This window comes from Tenebrio molitor, chromosome 6 (genome assembly GCF_963966145.1).
Source record: "Tenebrio molitor chromosome 6, icTenMoli1.1, whole genome shotgun sequence".
NCBI classification, from domain to species: domain Eukaryota; kingdom Metazoa; phylum Arthropoda; class Insecta; order Coleoptera; family Tenebrionidae; genus Tenebrio; species Tenebrio molitor.
Window position 1 is genome coordinate 20718491 of NC_091051.1, and position 6854 is coordinate 20725344.

At 35.5% G+C, this 6854-nt stretch overlaps 2 long non-coding RNA genes across 2 annotated transcripts; one reads left to right on the forward strand and one right to left on the reverse strand.

Moving 5' to 3' along the window:
• Window positions 1–481: 481 nt before the first annotated feature.
• On the reverse strand, window positions 482–1807 carry LOC138133500 (uncharacterized). The gene is made up of 3 exons (XR_011160387.1): window positions 1127–1807; window positions 942–1074; window positions 482–888 (listed from the first exon to the last, which is right to left on the reverse strand). It is a non-coding gene; the product is annotated as an uncharacterized lncRNA (long non-coding RNA).
• Window positions 1808–5558: 3751 nt separating this feature from the next.
• Window positions 5559–6225, forward strand: LOC138133501 (uncharacterized). The gene is made up of 2 exons (XR_011160388.1): window positions 5559–5813; window positions 5871–6225. It is a non-coding gene; the product is annotated as an uncharacterized lncRNA (long non-coding RNA).
• The last annotated feature ends 629 nt before the right edge of the window (window positions 6226–6854 follow it).

A 6854-nucleotide genomic window follows, 5' to 3' on the forward strand; every position in this document is an offset into this window, starting at 1 on the left:
TTTTTTATTTTGAAACAGATTATATGTATTTATTCCATCCTAAACGATAAAATGGTATTTTATCTACGGTTTGTTCATGGTAAAATGAAGTTTTATCGTCTAGAAAAATAAAATAATTACATTTTCACAAGTTTCTTTATTCTTTTTTAATCAAAATTACAAACGTCTGAATTGAAATAACCGGAAATAACATTGTTAATAAAAATTAAATGTGCACTTTTTAAACACTTTTCCACCACATTTGACAGTATTCTCGTTAGCGACATCTTTGCTTTTGATGAAGTTAACGACATCCTCACTTTTGATGAGGTTAGCGCCACTGCAACCAGGTAATTCGTTTGAAAATCCTTGACAATTCTTTGTGCTGCTTGTTCCCATCAAAATTCTGTTACAAATTTCCTTCTTATTTTCAACTGATTCATCAATGTAGCCTTCTACAACCGAATTCGATTTCCAGCCACCATGTCTCTTCATCATAAGCGTGTTAGCTCCAGTATTCGCCAAAAGAGTAGCACTTGATCTCCTAAAGCAATGACCAGTGTAAGATTCAGGTAATGGCAGCTTTAAAAATTCCCCTATCATTCGGGGCATCTTGTAAAATGTGTTAATTCCCACCACTTGCTTTGTACATTTTTCATTGCGATAACCCAAAAAGAAACTCTTGGTTGGTGTATTTGCAGGTCTTAAATCACTATATTTTTTGTATAAAGCCAACTTGCTAACTCCTATTTTCGTATTATCCACAATAGTAAACATACGCTTCTTATTCGTATTTGTTTCGGGAACTTGTATTATCAGAATATTATCTCGATCTTCGATATCGTCAATTTTCATTTTGTGTAATTCATCCATTCTGCATCCTCCGCCGATTCCCATGACCAAGGCAACCTTTAGATAATTTACTTAATATTGAGTGAAACTACCATAATAAAAACACTTACCTTTATCAACAAGTAAATCTTATCAGGTGCATCCTCCAAAAATTTGTTAAAATGTTCCCTCTCTAACACATTTGATTTAATCGGTGTGTAGGTTGAGTATTCTCGCTTAAGGAAAGTCTTCAGACTCAAAAATCTAAAAAAATAAACGTTTTAATTATAATATTCAAAATAATCATTCTTCTTACTTTGATATGTCTACTTGTTCCTTGATCAGTAAGGTACTCTTCAACTTTGAATAACAACTCCACAATGTTGAAGCCTTATACTTTTTTACCTTTTCTGCGAAGTACGATAGCAGGACTTCTTCTGATACACCTTTTATGTTTCTGCTTTTCCTCCAGGCACAGAAAATATTGTATTCTTTTTCATACAACGATACAGATTTTCGCGGCAATAAATTTTCAATAACAGATCTGGCTTCTTTAATAATATCTTCAGGAACATACAATTCATCTTCATTAAGGAAAGATTGGGCCATTATTTCCTCAAAAATGAAACACTTTCACGACGCTTTCACGAAACTGCTTTTAACTTTGTTGATAAACAAATTATCTCGGTAACCGACTCCCATGCCAACAGCCCCCGCTTTGAGTTTCTAATGTTTAACATCCATTGTTGTTTTTCTGTTTTTGACGTTTTTTTGATTGTTGAATTTTTTTGACGTTTATAATTGTCATAATCAAAATAATTCAGTAATTCAATCGAAGTAATGGAGGATGGAATAAAATTTTGTATTGTACACGACGATAAAATTCACCATTATCTTCTCGAGCGTATTAGCCTCTCGGCTTACGCCTCGAGGCTTAAACCGCTCTCGAAGATAAAATAAAATTTTATCGTCTTGTATAATAAATAACTATTATGTTTTAAATATTTTGCTGCCAAACTGACAAAAAACCACGGTTTCCACATCAACCCAAAAATATTTATTTTAAAATTTTTACAACAGATGGGGTTAGTTACCAAACGATTTTTTTAGGTTAGCTGAATCAACTTTAGACCCGTATTGGGACGGCCGTATGGAGCGCAGCGGAAGCTAGATGAAGTTGGCCATGTCTTTACCATTCAACACTAAGGCCCGGTTTATTTACCTTCAAGTAAATTTATCTGGCCAGTGGTTGCTATGATTTGGAATCTGCTATTGGTAGATCCATGGTAATTACCTTTCAAATTAGTTAGTTGAAGGTGAAGAAACCGGGCCTTAATTAACTTGTGTGATCAACGCATAGAGCAATGTTTTTACGATTAAAGATAACACTTTACTGCCTAAAGATGGATGGTCTTTGCAGTTGAAAACAGAAAAATTTATATAAGTTGATAAAACATTCTCTAATAATAGAGGTAAATTGCTTTTCCAACAAAGTCGGGGTATTGCATACATGAGCCGTGAAGTTGCCTCAGATGTGGCCCAAAATAAAAAGGTGTTTGGTTTTACAAGACTGGAATGTCTGTATCTTCTGGCTTTAATGACTTCCAGCAGCACAGTCCCATCAACCTTGAGTAGCACTTCTCTGCACATGTTGCAACCTCTCTACTTATTCAAAAGCGATCTGCCAATGAAGCCAGCAATATAGACCAAGGTGGCTTTTGCAACACGCGATTTTAGGTGATGCAGTTGCAACGTTGAAAAGTCAATGGTGGGGGTGCTGGCTTCAGACTCAATGGCAAATATTCCCGCAATTTCTTCACCCGTCACATCTGAGTGCATCCAACACTCCTAATGACTCATCTTCATCTGGTTTACAATTGGCACCAGGCAAGTGACGTGCAAAAAAATTGTTAACCAATAGCTTCTTGAATGACTATGTGAAAGTTGCGACATCTGGAGATCTGTTATGCCGTCCATGCCTTCTAATGCTAGAGAAAAAATTCTCCAGGCAATCCTGGTTAACAGCGCAAGGCAATATGTACTGTACTCTTCCTATGAGCTTCTGCTTTAGATGAATAAAGCCTTGCAAGCAGTGGCGGCTGGTCAGGGTAGGCAAGGTAGGCACCGCCTAACCTTCGAAATTTAGAAAAATAAATTTTTTATTTTAATACATACTGTTACGTATATTCTATTAATTTTAATTCTCATTTTCATCGGATCTTTTTGTAACTTTTATAATGAAGTGCGAAATAAGTCGTGCGCCATAGCTATCCATCTCACTGCTCTGCTCAGGCTTTAGCGGGTCGGCGACAATCTGGAAGTTTTAAGATTTGACTGATTTATTTTCGACTACGACAATAATTACAAAGCGAAAAGCTAAGCGATCTTGCGCGAAAGCAATGGTTGACGTGTTAAAATTCACAACAAAATAGAGGATTTCAGGCGATTTCTTCGTTCGCCTCCGCCGCTTTTCGTGAGCACACGTGAAAAATGTATCGTGCTCGGCTAATTTCAATTTTATGGCAAGTTTGCTTTAGTCAAGGTTGTTTCAGTGTTTAGCGGTAGTAGTTAAAACAGGAGATTTAGGTGATTCCTCAGAGGTCCTCAGGTGTTTTTCAGGTGTTGAATTGCTTTGGCAGGTTTTGTTCAGGTCAGGTCAGGTTGGTATAATAAGTAGGTACTGTCCCTAAGTTTATAATAAAAGACAATAACAGGTTGACCGTTGGCTTTTCGGCGTTGGCGCCTAAACTAAATCAGGTCGATCTTTTAATATTACCTTACAGTATTTTTGATTATTTGGAGAGCTAATTAATACTTTCTCCCATTCTTATTTAATAAAATGGATGTGTATAACGACATTATATGCAGTTTGATAGAAACGCCGTTTTCACGGCGAAATGAACAAGAACGAGGGAAATTCTTAGCATGAATCGCCCCACACCGAATATTAATATTCTGTCTTCGGATAAAAAACAAGGTCAGGTATTTTCTCGGTCATTTAAAGTAAGTTGGTATGAAAATCATAATTGGTTGTGTGGAGTTTATTTAAAAAAGCTTTATTTTGCTGGCCGTGTTTACTTTTATCTACCGTAAAACAAAATGTTTGGGTTTGTAAGGGGTATTCTGATTTAAAAAATCTGTCAACGAGCGTAAAAAACCATGAATCATCGAAAGAACATTTGACGAATATTTTAAGTCTCAAACGTTTGGAAAATAATACAACAACAATTAAAGATGCTCTCACTGAACATAGTGCTCTGTCGATTAAATTATACAATGAAGAAGTTCGGAAAAACCGAATTTTATTATCGTATTTAATTGACGTCACAGTTACTTTGGCGAAACAGGAGCTTGCTTTTCGAGGGCATGATGAAAAAGACAGGCGAATCATTTTGATATATAAAACCTAACAGGGACGGCTGGTCCATGAGGTCATTTGCGTAATGACCCCCTAAAAAATAAAGGTTTTAAATAAAGAGCTAACAGTAACATTGGGGCGATCATTTTAATAAATAATTCTACAAAAATTTTGCTTGCGGCGCGTTACTCGGAGGGCTGCCGCCCCCCGAACCCCCCTCCCCCGCTGTCAGCGACTCGCCATTCTAACCTATTTTGTTTTTACTTTGCTGAGTACCCAGTCGCCTACCCAACACCAGATGCCAGGAGCCGCCACTGCTTGCAAGGTTTTAATTAAATTGACGATGCATGGAATTTTGATAAATTTCTTCTTGTTACTGTTGTAATAACACACGGTATTTAAAACTATTATAGCTGACCTCCAAAAAGTTTCATGTTCTGAATTTTGCGACATCCCGCCTTTCAGGGGTTTGCCTTGTGGTAATTTTGTATTCCCATTCAGACTCAAATAATTCATCCATAAATATCGTGTGTTCCACAAAAAACTCACTCGCAGCAAGCCATGACAAAAGTGAAGTATGTCTTAGTAAACTCCGTCCAGCGAGAGATTGGGAGAGTTTAAATTGTAGGCTTGTAACCCAACACCACAAAATGCACTAGAATACAATACAAAAAAATTTAATAAAATAAATTATTGTGGTGGTACCTTTGAAATAATTTCGCGGGCATTGTAATCCTACGCCAATTTATGCTGTCACAGCAAATTGTCAAATTTCAGCTGTTGACGTTGCCGCTGTCATTTTGAATCGTCAACACCGTGTGTAGTTTATTTGCTCTTTCGTCTTCAAGTGAGGTATTTTGTTGAATTTAAAACTTCTTAATTATCTGGAATAAGTTAGTTTGTTGGTTTGCATTGACTAAGTTCTGTATTGTTAACCTCCGAGTAATGTGTGTTGTGTTCGTTATTTCTTGCTTAACTATTTTTTTTGTGGTGTTTAAACTGTCTAAGTTTTTAAGATTAGTTAGTTTGTTGTTTTAGTTTGTTTCTGTTCTATAAGTTCTCTATTGTTTACCTTCGAGTGCCTTTTTTAAGTGACATTTCTATTTATAAACATGAATCCCTTTAGTGATATCACGAACAATATCTAGAGTCTAGACTGATGTAAAGGTATGAAGATAATATTTTTAATTTAATTATATTGCTTTAAAACTATTTTGTAGGCAACCTGAAGCTATTTGACTGTAGCTGGCAACCCAGCAGCCCATAGGATGATGTAAGTGCTTATTCATTTTTCATAAATGAAAAAAACTTACAACTGAAAGTCCACTGGAGGTTGCTTTTCATACCTTATACTTAACACAAAATAGTATTACGAGTATATCATAATTTTATTGACATCATCATTGATTAGGTCAGATTAGTCAAGGGTTAAAAGTATTTTTCTTAAAGGTCACTGCGAGATGCTAACCAGTTAGCAAAAACACAGTGTCAAAGTGTGAAGGTGGTCCAACTAAAACATCATCAAGAAAGTTGATTAGGCAGCGTCCCAGAAGAGTTACAGCAGACTTGCATTGCAATATTAAGCAAGAAGTTCATCTTGTACTCAACTCAATGATATGGTGCAGAGCAGTAAGACAAGGGTTGTGTACTGTAAATCTATTTTTTTTTTTTTTAATGAAATATTTCTTTTTTAAATTTTCAGTCTTCTACCGCCACAGGCTCTTCTGATGTTTATTCAATAAGTAAAGTTAATATTCTAAAATATATTTTAATAAGACAAATTGAATTCGCACTGGCGCACGATAGTCGGTCATTCAGACAAACGTCTGCAGGAAGTCTCAGGATTTAATTTAACCTTGACGATCTCGTTTTTTTTGTTCATTTTTGTTTTATGTTTATATTACCTACGTATTATGTCTTAAGGACACTCGAGCAGCACTGTCCATAATTTTGTGTAAGTCAGAAATTTAATTAGAAATTAACCAGTTACTGCAGGTGAAAACAAGAACGTATTTGATTTTATTTGAAAAATTAAATACAGGCGTCCTTCAACCCAAGGAATTGTTTTATTTTAACTCCTAGCCCCCTGAGAAGTTCCCCATATTTTGCTTCACGAACTGATCTTCCGCTATTTTGAACACAACAATTTTGTAGACATTTCACGACCAGCAAAATTAATTATAAACGATCTTGTTGGTTGAGGTGTACACGTCTTCGTGTAAAATACTGCAACTGTAATATTTTCATTCATTTTATCTCTTATTCGTTAAGGTACTTCATTAATTAGAGCATAATTTCAGAGCACAAAATGTTACTGCTTGAAGGATATATTTCAAATTTTACGCGCGCTGGGTACTACTTTCTCTGCGTAGAATTTAGTGATTTTTATGTCAACCAATCTCTCGCTGGACAAACTATACCAGATGTGAAATGAACTACTAAAGTAAATTTATAGGTTATCTGTCACAACTCACAATATGATGAAAATTTGTAAGTAACAAATGAACTACATCCAATGATCCTAAAATCGACATGACCAGTCTATCTATCTCTATAGTCATGGCTTACTGCGAGTGAGTTTTTATTGGAACACACGATATAATGAAGTCAGCCGTATGTTCAGCCTCTTCTGACAGGTTGTATTCAGTTTTTGTATCTAAAATTATACACAAATTATAACATAAAC